Genomic DNA, 13912 nt, shown 5'->3' on the forward strand with positions numbered 1-13912 from the left:
TTACATTAAAACCTTAGTCACAGAAAGTAATTTCTATAAGAGATCTTTCCTGTAAATGTGCCACATCATAATGTCGGCTAAATGGAATAGTTGTACAATACAGAAATTGGTAATTTTTCAAAGTAGGTGTTTAAAGTTTGTGTGAAAATAATTTTGTCTTTTTGTTTACATCGATTGGGATTTTTGACAAAAATAAATTTTGGTGTATTTGGGGGAACGTTAGGTAGCCTTTAATAAATTGTAACACAGACTTTTAAATGCAAGCCTTATTTTGAGTTGTGCCACTATTGCACATCAACATTTTGTCTTTCAAGACTAATTAAGCCAAAGACAAAACTGGCATTTTTATGTTATTCCTATCAACTGAAATAAAGGTTTAATAAAGAATACTACAAGTTACTTAAAGGAGAAAATGTGTTTATTAACAACTATAAGAAGAACGAAGTAAAAAAGTATATATTGATAACAATAGGAAAAGTTATGATTAACAATGTTTTAACTGTCGGTAGAAATCAGCGTGAATTCTTTGAACACGCTTATCTTCACAAAGAATAGTAAGGTTTTTTTCTTCTTTTTAGTTATTGGTAAGCTGCCAGTGTAAGCCTTTTCTAATTCTATAATATCCATGCTTTCTAAAGGCTTTCTGCCTTTTCCGACATGTCATAGCGACACTAGTGACGCCTAGCGAACATTTTTGCTATTAGTATTGTGCCAGTTTTGTAGGTCATAAATAAGGCTTTTTCAAGCCCTCTGGTGACATTAACTCAATTTATGAGTTAAGCCACTATTGCATACAGCATAAGAGATGAACTCAATGAACACAGGCACAGATATTGATAATCTTAGTATCATATATCAGTCCCTACTTTTAAATAATCCTTAATTCCATTTAATTTGCAATCAAATTTATTTTACACTAAATAAATCCGTTTAACTGATGGCCTAAATTTTCTTTTTTGTCCCTTTCTCCGTAAAAAGTAACCACCATCTTTCGAACACTCGAATTCAACATATCGTTAGTTTTCCCATATTTTATTTTAGACAAGGCGAAAAGGCGATTTTTTAGCATAATGACGTTCATGAGATACCCCAAAATAAGGTTCAAGAGGTCGCCTAAGCAAAAATTTTTTCAAATTTTTGAAACAATTTTTTTTAACAAATTTAAAAATCAATTTTTTCGGTCCAGACACATTTTGTTTTTTTGAATTTTTGGACAATTCTGAACAAAATAAGTCTCTTGTAATTTTTCTGTAAATTTGATCGTTTTCGAGTTATAAACAATTTAAAACTGAAAAAACGCAAAATTATGATTTTCAAGACTCAAAAATACAACTAAAAATATTATTTTTGAATTCACCAAGGGCCTAAATTCAAGTTCAAACCTTACTGTATTATTTCCCGATAAGTATTTTGGTCTTATTTAAGTTTAAAACGTTGTTTTTAATCGTTAATGAAGCGCTTATGACAGGACGGGCGCTTGAGCTGCGGCGTGTATAAGAGAGAGAAACAAGATCCATGGCACAAATTTTTGCTGGTTTGAATTGTCATTTTAGAGAGAGCGCCCATCATGCCATGCGTCAAAAATTTATAAAACTAAATTTTTCAAAATTATTTTAAAGTTTATAATCATAGTTTTATCTATTTACATTGGGCAAAAACAGAATTATAAGCAAAAATGTCTCATTTAGTCGATAATTTGTTATTTGTTAATAATAAATTTGCAATATCTCGGCTTGTAACGAACCGATTTTAATTATTCAAATTTTTTTTGGTTTGTTTTTTTTTGTTTGTTATAAGCATTTAAAAAATTAAATTGTTAATAGCAAATTCCCACCCAAAAATTCGGATTATGATGTTGATAATTCAGATTTAGCCGGTGACAGACACTACATAAAAATTAGATGTAAAATCTCATGGACCTCAATCGGCCACGAAAATCTTTGTCGTAGACTAGTTGCGTGTATTTAAAAATAATATTTATGGTTGACTTAAATACTAAATTATATTTTATCTCTCGAAAAAAATTTCTTAAGTTCAAATTACGGTTAAATCGTGAATTATTACGTCCTTCATCTAGTCTGCAAAAAGTAATGGATGCTCTATTGACGTTTTTCAATTTAAATACGTACAAACACATAGGTCAACAATTTTTTTGTACTTTAAATAAACAATCTACATTATCAAACAGTAAACAATTTAATAAAAACAAAATTTCTAATTTTCTACAAAATATAAGATCTTTGTTCTGTATTTAGAATCTTGTTTGAACTGATAAATACCTTTATCTTCCGAGTTCCATGCCCTGCAATTAAACAATCGATGGACAAAATACACGTTTAAACAGTCACTATCGAATTGGTGAACATTTAAGTGTGTGAAACATGCAATTTTATAAGGTAAATCTTTTAATTTAAAAATATTTCAGGGAATTGGCTTTTCTCGTTTTACATTTATATGGGCTACGACATCTTTTTGAACAATTTCTATTATGCTGCAAGATATATATATATATATATATATATATATATATATATATATATATATATATATATATATATATATATATATAGTCGACTCTCGTTAAATATTCTGAATTATTGAGTGTTTGAAATAGCAAATGGTTCGAAATTTGTGAGAGAAAAATATTGATCGAATTATTAAATATTAATCAATTATTATTTATTAACTGCTATTCTATAAGGATGACAAAAGTTTAGAGGTACATTCGTGTACATACATGTATGTATTGGAAATGTGAATTAATCAATCTTTCGAAAGAATTGTATTATACTGGTTTGCTTCAAAGCACATTGCTGCTGCTCAGGCTGTTCAATAATTTTTTTAAGAGAAAAAATGCCTGAAATGCTTTTTCATCACTTTCGTTTTGTAGACAGATGGTTTGTATGGTATCGAATGAGGATTTTGCTTTCTTAACTGACACCTCTGCCTAAGGTTCTGATGTATCATACTTACCTTCATCGTTACTTTTTTCATTCATATCTGTCGCAGATAAAATTTCGCCAATTCCGTGTTCGCCAAGTGTGTGTCAAATTAATCATAACAAAAACAAACGCGCGTTGATACATACAATATTTCCCTGAATCTAGATAATTTAACATAGAATTGAAAGATACACTTTCAATTGACGGCATAAACAGTGAATATTTTATATTTCCTAGTTAATTTGTTAAGAACGGGGCTTACCAGATTGGTGGTTCCATTCTCTTTGAAGACCTATATTAATTAAACTAAGAACGTGGGCGATGTTGAATTTCAATAAAGCTAGTCACGCACGAAGATATAATAAATATAAAATATTATATCTCATATTTATTATAAAAATACCGCTTACTATAGTAATGAGTGAGCCTGCACACACGGAACGATAATACATATTTTTTTTTTTTTCAAAGAAACCCCCAAAAGTATTAATTTTTGTGACTTGATTTACAATACAAAAATGTTGCTTTTACGGCTAGACATAAAAGTCCAAAGCTCAAAAGGTAACTCAGTTCTTGATGTTCTCCACCTTGCATCTATGTCGTATATCTGTACTTCTAGCTCTGTCCCATAGGGTCGTCTTACCATCAATTTTTCTAAGTGTTTTCATCTCTACTATTTCTAACATCCTTTTTGTCCTCTTTGTGGCAGGTCGTGTTTCTACAGCGTAAGTCATTATTGATCTGATGACTGTTTTGTAAATTCTGCCTTTCATTTTTTTCCCGATATTTTTATTTCTCCAGATTGTTGCATTCGGGCTACCTGCGGCACTGTTTGCTTTATTCATTTGATCTTCCACTTGTGATGTGATGCGATGCTTAGATATTTAAACTCCATCACTTGTTCTATTATCTGACCTTTCAGGTCCAATTTACATCTCAATAGATTTGCTCTTATAACCATGCATTTTGTCTTTTCTTGGGGGTTAAATTTTCTGGTGGTTATTATTTTATTTATTTTTCTGCATAGATTCCGTATTTAGTCCTTCGACTCTGATTTTGGTTTGTGTTAGCGCCGCTCTCTTGGATGTTAAGTGTTTCATGATGATTCTTATTTTACATAATACTTTTGGCTATGGTAGATACCTACATCTGCTGAATTGAGGCATCTTAGGTCGATTATGTTCGTGAATGTGCTCCGACTGACTTGATCTGCTACTTGTTACAATCAGTCATAAAACGTTTCCTTTGTTGAGGCCCACTTTGAGGCTTGTTATTTTCTGGGCCGTGTACTCCGATGATGTGTCTTCCTTCTCCATTATTATCTTTGCTGATACAATACTTTCTGATGTGTATTGATACTCTTTGATGTGATTTTGGTACCTTTGGTGTATTAGTAGGGCTACACCTTCTTTGGTCCTGTTTTCTTTAGCTACTTCATTGTAGATTAGTATGTATTCACCTAAATTTGATTGTCTTTTTCCTTTCTTTTCTGCTTCCTATTCGCAAAATAGAAATTTTTGCAAATATCTATTCGTTTCTCTTTCAGCTCTTGGGTCATTTCTTGATCCCTTGTATTGAGCGACTTGATATTGCATGTAGTAATTCTCATCTGGGTTTTGGATATTTATCGCTTTTCCTTATTTCTTGCTATTGTCATCTTTATAGTATCAATCTTGTTTTGAGGCTGCACATTGTTTCTTTGAGCAATATTCGTTTTTACGATTGGTAGGCTGCTAACCTTGCCAATCACCTCTACATTTACCCGCCACCACCCGCAATTACTCTAAGCAGTATTGTTTGACAGGAATTTATTAAGTAAAAATTATAAAAGATTTGTTATATAAATGGAGTCTTCCAACTGTCTGCTGTGACTGGATAAATGATAATCCAACTTAAAATGTTTTACTAATAACTCCTTAGAGACTAACCTTTTCGAGAATCGAAAAAGCACGTTCTAATTTTATGAAAATGAAAAAGGTCCTATGTGGCAAAGATTTAACATTAGCTCTGAAAGTACGCCTAACAAAATGTTACGTATACAGTGTACTATACTATGGAGTGGAATCATGGACGTTAAATCTAGACACAATGAGACGACTTAACGCCTTTCAAATGTGGACCTATAAAAGAATTATGAGGGTTTCTTGGGTAGATAGAGTTACGAACAATGAAGTACTGAGAAGAATAGGTAAAGAGAAGGAAATTGAACTAACAATTAAAGAAAGAAAGCTACAGTATCTCGGACATGTGATGCGGGGCGAGAAGTATGGCATCCTGCGACTCATAGTGCAAGGAAAGATAAATGGCAGAAGAAGCATCGGAAGAAGACCAATTTCATGGCTCAAGAACCTGAGAGAATGCTTTGGACGCAGCTCAAAACAAATTTTTAGAGCTACTGTCTCAAAAATTAACCCATGAAGGACTGGAGTTGCCATATGGCAACACTGGTATTGACGTACGAATCTTATTATTTTGAGGTTATGTTAGTTTGTTTTGTTTCCAAGAACGTGCCGGTCTGCAGAAAATAAGTGATTTGAAGATATACACCTAACAAAAACTTAATTCGTTGGTGTTTGTGAGATTTTATAGTCACCGTTTTTGATAGTTGTAAAAATGGATATAAGATTTGTGTAAGTAGCTCAATTTGTCAATTACTTCTGAATAACTATTACATCTAAGTGGCTAAAGTATTATGCTCTAATAGAAAGGTCATTTTCCCTCTGTGAATATTTGACAACCCTTGAAAAAAAGCGATCTTTTACAATATTTTGTTTTTATTCATCGCGTTGCCATATGGCAACGCTAGTAGCTACAGGCATCTTGTTTTTTCAGGCGGGGTTTCTCTCTACAAGAAGCTTTGAACATGGTTTACGAAGATGACGTCAACGTTAGAAATATTTATGTTGAGCCCCCAAATATTGGAGACTTCACTGATGAAGATTCTGGCGAGGAGGATGGGGGAGGATTCATCGACAATCTGTCTACAAAACAGCTGGAAGCAAATGTTGAGGTGCAAATGTATGGCGAAGAAGCAGACAAGGAGGATGACGACATCGAAGAAGATGCAGTTCAAGCTATGGATATTTCCCAGGAAAGCAGCGGAAGTTTCATCCCACAAACTACCTCTCAAGTGAAGAAAATTGAATACGAGTCCCTAAATTGGATAACGGGTGATTTGGTCGACAATGCCGCTATTTTCCCAGAATATAGCTACGAACCGTTCAATACGTTGACACCTGTCGAGATGTTCGAATTATTTTTCGACGAGGATATAATTAGTTACATTCTCAACCGATGAACGAGTTATGCACTACAGAAGAACTTTCCCGACCCCAAAATTTCCGCAGGAGAAATGAGGTGTTTCTTTGCCATTTTGATTCTATCGGGGTATAATTGGCTCCCGGGAAAAAAATTTTACTGGGATACGAAAGGCGATATGGGTAATGCAATGGTCATGAACGCTATGCGAAGAGATCGGTTCCTTACAATTTGGCGTTTTTTCCACATTGCAAATAAAAAAGCCATCGATGAAAGGGACAAATATTACAAGATCAGACCCTTAGCTGACTATTTACAGAAAAAATATAAAGAATATTACGTCCCTGAAGGCGAATTAAATTACGACGAATCTATGGTGAAATACTTTGGACGCCACTCATGTAAACAGTTCATAAAAGGAAAGCCGATTTGTTTCGGATACAAAGTTTGGTGCCTCAACACTAAAAGTGGGTATCTTGTAAGCTTCAACATGTACCAAGGAACCGATCCCAAAGCAAATAATCAGTATTATAAAGTTTTTGGAGCGTGTGCGGCTCCATTCGTCACAATGCTCGATGAACTGCCCAATGATAAATCAAGATTACCCTACAAATTTTTCTGCGACAATTTATTTACGAGCCTCCACCTTTTGAAACATATAAAGGATCGTGGCTATAGCCTTACCGGAACAATACGGAAAAATCGCATTCCCAAAAACTGCCCTATAGAATCGAAAGCTAATATGCAGAAACGCAAAAGGGGTGATGTAGAGTCGATTCTCGAGAGAGAAACTGGTATTATAGTTGTAAGATGGTTGGATAACAGCGTCGTAAGTGTAGCGTCAACATGTTATGGGGTGGAACCACAATCACTCGTGAAAAGATATTCACAAGCTGAAAAGAAAATCATCCAGGTTCAAAGTCCATGCCTGATTGGTAAATATAATAATGCAATGGGGGGCACCGACCTAATGGACGAAAATATAAACCGCTTTAGAATAGGAATGAGGGCAAAAAAATGGTACTGGAGCTTGATTACCTGGATGCTAGATGCGACTATACAAAATGCGTGGGTGCTACATAAAAAATCCGGCAACAAGTTGACACAGTTAGAGTTTAGGCGTGAAATTGTGCAAGCCTATCTGACCAAATACGGAGTGCCTGCAAAACAAGATGGCCGACCGTCTAGTTCACTCTCAAGTCGTTCCTTTCATAGAGTATCTGATGATATTAGATACGATGGAGTTGGGCATTTACTGGAACCAGTACCAAATAAAAAGAAAATTAGGTTTGCAGGTGAAGAATGCAGGTCGATCATGAGAACAAGATGCGCCAAATGTGAAGTAGGTTTGTGCACAAAGTGTAATGTTAAATTTCATACACAGCTATAGAAAGTTTTTTGCCGATTATCTCTCAATTTCATAGAATATTATTTACTTTTATTTCATTCGGTTAATGTAGCCATAGGAACCTAGCGTTGCCATTTGGCAACAGGCAATATTTTTAGGTTTTAATATATTTAATAATTATTTTTGTCTTTTTCTAAGTAAGTTTTGTCCATTCATAAGAGTTATTTGTATTATTTATGTAAAATAAAGATTTTCGAAAACTTCGTCCTTCATGGGTTAAAATAGCTATGATGATTGTCAACCTCCGTAGCGGAGATGGTACCTGAAGAAGAAGAAGAATAACTCTTTCTCCCGCACTTTAATACAATAGCCGAACTGATAGTTGTAAAAATCCGACGTTGTATTTATATGAAATTATTTTAAAACGAGGAGTGTCATATTGACAATGTTATTAATTCGATGATATTTATGACTTTTAAATTTTGACCGTTCAATAATTAATTACTAATCAAATTCTAGTATAGATCTTTTATTTTTTTGCTTTTGTTTATCTTTTATTGATAGACTTAACTGTTTACTTCTCATTTATTGTCTATATTTTATCAGTTATTTGCCATGCACTTTTTATTTTAAACCTGCTTAGAATAAATATATGATGACTATAAACGAATTAATCGAGAGTAGGGAATAGCTATTTTGTGACGCTATCCGTGACGCCTTCTCGTAACGCTATGTCAGTGATGCTCGCCTCAGCATGTTACTATAAAAAAAATTAATCTCGAAATTTGACTGGCACCTTTAAAATTTAAAACTCCATACAAAATTTTTCCCGATGAAAAAACACTAATATTTTGATTATTTACTGATATGATAATAGTTCACGGTTAGGTGAAAATTTGGATACCACGTAACTTACACAATTTTAGAAATTATGGAATATTCTTAACTACATACTTATATTCGAAAGTAGAAATAATAATAAACGTCATTCTAGAGACTAGAACTATGCCAAAAGTTAATAATATCTCTCCTCGTTGACCTTCTGAATCCAGCTGACAACGAAAATAATTTTCGGTTTCCCAATCAATTAAAAAGTAATAACTAGACTGTATTCAAAATCAATATTGGAGTTTTATGATTTTTGAAAATATTCGAAACGTTCGTGTTACCGTAATGTAAAAAAATATTTTACAGGTAACTGTATTCTGTTTATCATGCGTAATAAAGGAGAATTCTTAGGAATGATAATAGGGGTTCTTTAAATTGGTCATCTCTACACTAATTATTTTAGCTAAATAGTTTTCCCAGATTCTAAATAGAAAAACTGAGAGTAAGAGCTCTAAGATATTACGTTTCGGTACTACAATATGGACTTCAAAGATGGACACTGAGGAAAGAACATATAAATAGGTTACAGTCATTTGAAATGTGGTGTTACAGAAGGATGCTTAGAATAGCACGGATACAGAAGAAACCGAACACGGCAGTATTTCGAGAAATGGGCAAAAAATACGAAATAATATACATAAAAATAAGAAATTTACAATATCTAGGACACTTACTGAGGGGACAGCGGTATGAAATGCTAATATAGAGAATATAAGACAAACAAAGATAAGAGGAGAAAGAAGTATAGAAAGATACAGTTTTTTTTTACAGAAATTCAGTTTTTGTGAAGCTATGGTTTGTTCTTCATATAATGCTGTGATACCATCAACTCAGTGCACGTTGCTGGTATACACTTGTAGATAGATCTGCTGTATATAACAGCTATATCAGATAACAGTCTTCCTAGTACACTGCCTTATAAAATTCCAGAAACGATTTTACCTAGAAGTGAGTATTCTTCATGTTGTTTAAAAAATGATTAAGGACATGTGCGGTAAAGATTGAGGATACTCGAATGGTTGAGACATAAGGTTTTTTTATAAATAGCTACTGATATGTTATCAGACCCTAGGTATTTGCTATAGGGTTGAATGTTCTTGTCAAAAGCCAAAATAATGATTAAGTAATATTTGTTTTTGTTGAACGGTTGCTTGTGATATGTCTATCGATCAGTAGTTTTTCGAGCAACTTCAATAACATAGTTGTAATGAAAGGTAACAGTCATCCTTTAACCTGAGGAGTCGAAGAAAAAACATCAAGAGTTGTAACCAGGTGTATTACTTAAAAATGTCACTGAAAAAGGTTTTATAGTCAGAAAACCTGAAACTGATGCATTTTCCTTTGAGACATTAATAACATTAAAGAATGCTAATATGCAGGACGGACGAAATAGGGAGGGGTTTTTTTTGGAAATTTACTATATCTACAATTAGAATCTCAAAGGTCGATGCGCTCTAATATCTGTAGTGCCAAGATTAAGATATTTTATTAAAAAAATTCGTGTGCGTAAGAAACATTGTAATATTTAATTAGTTTGATAATCTCTACAATTTATCTATGAGGATGTACTCAAAATAGTCAACTACTTAATACATATAAAACGGAGATACGATAAAAATAAAATTATTTAAATACTTTGAAGCACACTCATGAAAAAAAAAACACTTTATTGCGCTTATTGGAACCAGAAAAAAACTAATCCTACGATATCTTGTTAAAATTTTGACGATTTGAAGATTTAAAATTGTCATCTCTCTTAGTCCTTTCAGAGATTAACTGACTGATTGATTCCTTCCTCGTGTCACATCTTTATTTTTCAGAAATTTCCTATAGTTTCACTTTAGTAGTTTCACTAGTACCTAAGTCATTAAGCGTTTAAAAACAAAAAGTCCATCCAAATTTTATAACTGTCACAATTACAAAAATTGTTTTGTATATACATTGTAATTGTATTATATATTGTACATAAGCACTTCAAGCGATGTTAAAGCGTAGGTACACAATGCAGCCTATAGTCAATAATACGTACAATATAATTTTTTTAGAAAAGATAGTAGATGAATTGATATGTTGTGGAATGCAAATGTACATTCCCCATGTGTCTTCATTCATCGTATGCTTTTTTAAGAAGGAACAGATTAAGGCAATAAGAAATCTTCGGATTTCGACTTTTTGTTTTTATATATTTTTTTTATTTATATTTACAAATTTATTTTATTTTTTATTTATAAATTTACCTACGACATTATTTCGATTTCCAATAAATCACACCCACTAAACTGATTTAGTCATTATTGTTCACAATATCATCGTGATCGAGATGATATTGTAGGCCTGGGATGATATCGTATCGCGATGATATTGTAGATGAGGCCTATTTTTAAGAAAAATCAATGTACAGTTCTGCAGAGGATATATTTATGAGCTCATCCAGTTTAAGGGGATTTGAGGGTTTTAAAACATTTTTCAGTTAGGTTTGTGCCCAATACGTTCAGCTGTAGCCTCTGGCAACTCTGTTAAAAAAGAACATCGTCTATCGGCTTCCATTGAAGATATTGTTTTTAATGCACTATATTCCTTCCAAGAATGGAACATCCAACGTGGAATGTCGTCTCCTCGTACCGTTTGTTATATAAATTTTTAATCTGCGAAAAATAGATGGTCTTACAGCTAACTTTATATTTGGTCTTACCTCATAATAAAAATCAAATTGTACCACAATTATCTAGACAAAGCAATCGAACACAAATTTAACACGCGATATTACAGCAATACTGGTAAGTTTAATTACAATTTTTTCGATTGACCATTTACCCTCTATTTAATTCCCAATAATATTAGGAGCCAACAAACAAGCTGAATTGTCATGAGAATGTCAATTTTATGATTCCAAAAAAAGTTCCAAAAATTGTGCCACTCTTACCCCCGGGCTTGCCCCTAAAACCGCCCCTCTTAGGAGAGAAAACGGAAAATATCGATTTACTAAGAATCCGTACGTCGCGCGTCGTAGGAAAAAAATGTTTTAAACATAACAATACAGATAATTTTGGAAAAAAAAAAGTTTTTCGAAATTACACAACTTTAGTTACAAATTACACCGAATCTCGTCTTCGTAGAAGCATTTCCAGTGACGTGTGACCGTTTTTAATGTGAAATTTTAAATTCATCGAATTGTTACCGTCTACTTGATTTAAATTTAATTAAAAAAATTGATTTTGTGGAGGTATCTGACATTTAAAATTGCCGGTCGCTTCAAGCGTTGTTTCTGAGAGAACGGTTCATTCTACATAACACAGCTACATTTGTTGTTTGAAATATTTTTCTCTACGCCGTACAGATTCTTGGTAAATCGATGTTTTGCGTCCCTTATGGCTAAGCTCGAGGTGGAAGTGGCAAACTGTTTGCATCTTTTTTAGGATCTCAAAATTGATATTCTCAGTAAATGTCAGCTTGTTCTTATGATTTTTAGAGGTAAATTCTCTGACGACTGTACTAATAATAATATCAACTGATTTAGTTTTCGACAGTCAACAACAACGTAATATGAAGACAATTAAGAATTCAATGGTAATGATATTCACGGACCTTATCGCAGTACATATTTCCTCTTTGAAATAGCTGAGAGATTAGCTGACTCTGGTGTTGATGAGATGATAAAGACGTAAAATTATATTACAACTTTTAAGATAATGTGAATCATTGCTCAATATGTGTCGCATAAAGAAATTAATTCGTGGAAAAGCACTATTTGTAGAAACTTACGTATCTATATAAATAGTAAGGCTGAACTTACTTAAGGCTGATGAAAGTAAGAAATTCACACCACGATTTTCAAAGTTACCTACTGGCATATCAGGGTGGAATTCTCATTAAATAATTTAGTCCTAAAAATATTTTTGGCGGTCTACCATTGATTGTTGGAGAGAATATAATATACGAAAATGGTTGCGTTTCGATTTAATTTGAGTCTCTAACCACTCCCTAACACGTGTTTCTGGGTCAACCCGTCATCAGAGAGAGTTTGTAAGAAGACTCAAACCAAATCAAAACGCACCGACTACTCTGGCAATTATAGAAAAAATAATTACCAGAATATGCTACTAGAGACATCTAGTGAGAAAATGTGAGATTTTCTCACTAGATGTGAGAAAAAAACTAGAGATGAAGTAAAATGTGTCAAATTAGTTTCAGTATGTTAGGGCCTGCGTAGCGCAAGCGGTAGGATGCTTGACTCGCAAGCCGGTGGTCCGGGGTTCGAATCCCACCGCCGGCAAGAACATCTAGACATTTTAAAAATGTCTATAGGCCCCATGTCGACTCAGCCTGAATAAAAATGAGTACCTTGGGTAAAACCAGGGGTAATAATAGACGGTTGAAGCGTAGCACTGGCCATGTTACCTTCCTTGTATACCGTAGGCCCTAGATATAGCAGACTACCATGCTATACTCCCAAAGCCGCGACAGCGGTATAAAACGGGAGACTATTATATTATAGTTTCAGTATGTAATTTATTTCCAATAAATATTGAGCCACTGACTCGAGCTAGTTTTATTAAGTAGCTACTGCATAATTTAAGCTGTGACTCACTGTACATATATATATATATATATATATATATATATATATATATATATATATCCTCCATTTTTTATATACTCCATTCTTTGATGTCTTATAAAGCGTCATATTTCCTCTCGTATATCTTGTTCTGAAAAATCATTCTAAACAAAGTGAGAATTAAAAAAATATCTACTTATTAATAAAAAAAAATGCTTATACATAATAGGATTTTAACTATATATCACTCATGCATAGTTCTTTCAGTGCTAATTATGGCACTTTGTATATATCGCGTTACGCTGTCAGTTTAAAAGAGATTAAATGCATCCGTATCTTATCAAATTGCAATTAGAATTTATGAGAAGATATAAAACTAAAATGTGTACGCATAATAACGATAATGATACTTTTATTACCTCCTACATGCTTCCTAATCTTCCAGATAAATAAAAAAAGTTAAGTGGACTTAGCTTATGGTATATTTCATAAAATATTTCTTTTCTAAAATATAACATTGTCGGGTATTGTAGATTTATTTAGACAGCCATACTAGCTGAAAAATATAAATATTAAAATATTGAAAGGCAAATACATTGCCCCTTTGGAAAGTCTGTAATTTACACTATATTTTGCGGAGTTTGCAGTAAGTAAAATATATAGGACAAAGCAATTGACGGATCGTAGCCAGATTTTACGAACACAGACCAACTCTGAGTAACAGGCAAGTTTGAATAGCCTTATTCACACGTAAATATACCACAGCGTACAAAAGATAACTCACTTTTGTAAACAGATCGCAGCTATTCCACAATATATAATGAGAAAAATCAGAAAAGCGCTAGGAATTCTACGAGTCTCTCCTTGAGGATCCTTTTATTACCTACAGTTTTTAAGAGAGATATTGGTCTATAGAAT

The 13912-nt window shown here is 33.1% G+C and overlaps 1 protein-coding gene across 2 annotated transcripts in view; it reads left to right on the forward strand.

Annotated features, from left to right (window-relative positions):
* The window catches only part of LOC140448150 (monocarboxylate transporter 9-like), a 78296-nt gene that overhangs the window by 13255 nt on the left and 51129 nt on the right, over positions 1–13912 (forward strand). Inside the window, exon 1 of one of the 2 annotated variants that reach the window (XM_072541243.1) lies at positions 2263–2396. The exons of the other annotated variant lie outside the window; for it this stretch is intronic. The gene's annotated coding sequence lies outside the window, so the exon portion shown is untranslated. Of the gene's footprint in view, positions 1–2262; positions 2397–13912 lie in introns of those variants that run through there. 2 annotated transcript variants of the gene reach the window in all.

The sequence above is a fragment of the Diabrotica undecimpunctata genome, chromosome 8 (assembly GCF_040954645.1).
Source record: "Diabrotica undecimpunctata isolate CICGRU chromosome 8, icDiaUnde3, whole genome shotgun sequence".
NCBI lineage: Eukaryota > Metazoa > Arthropoda > Insecta > Coleoptera > Chrysomelidae > Diabrotica > Diabrotica undecimpunctata.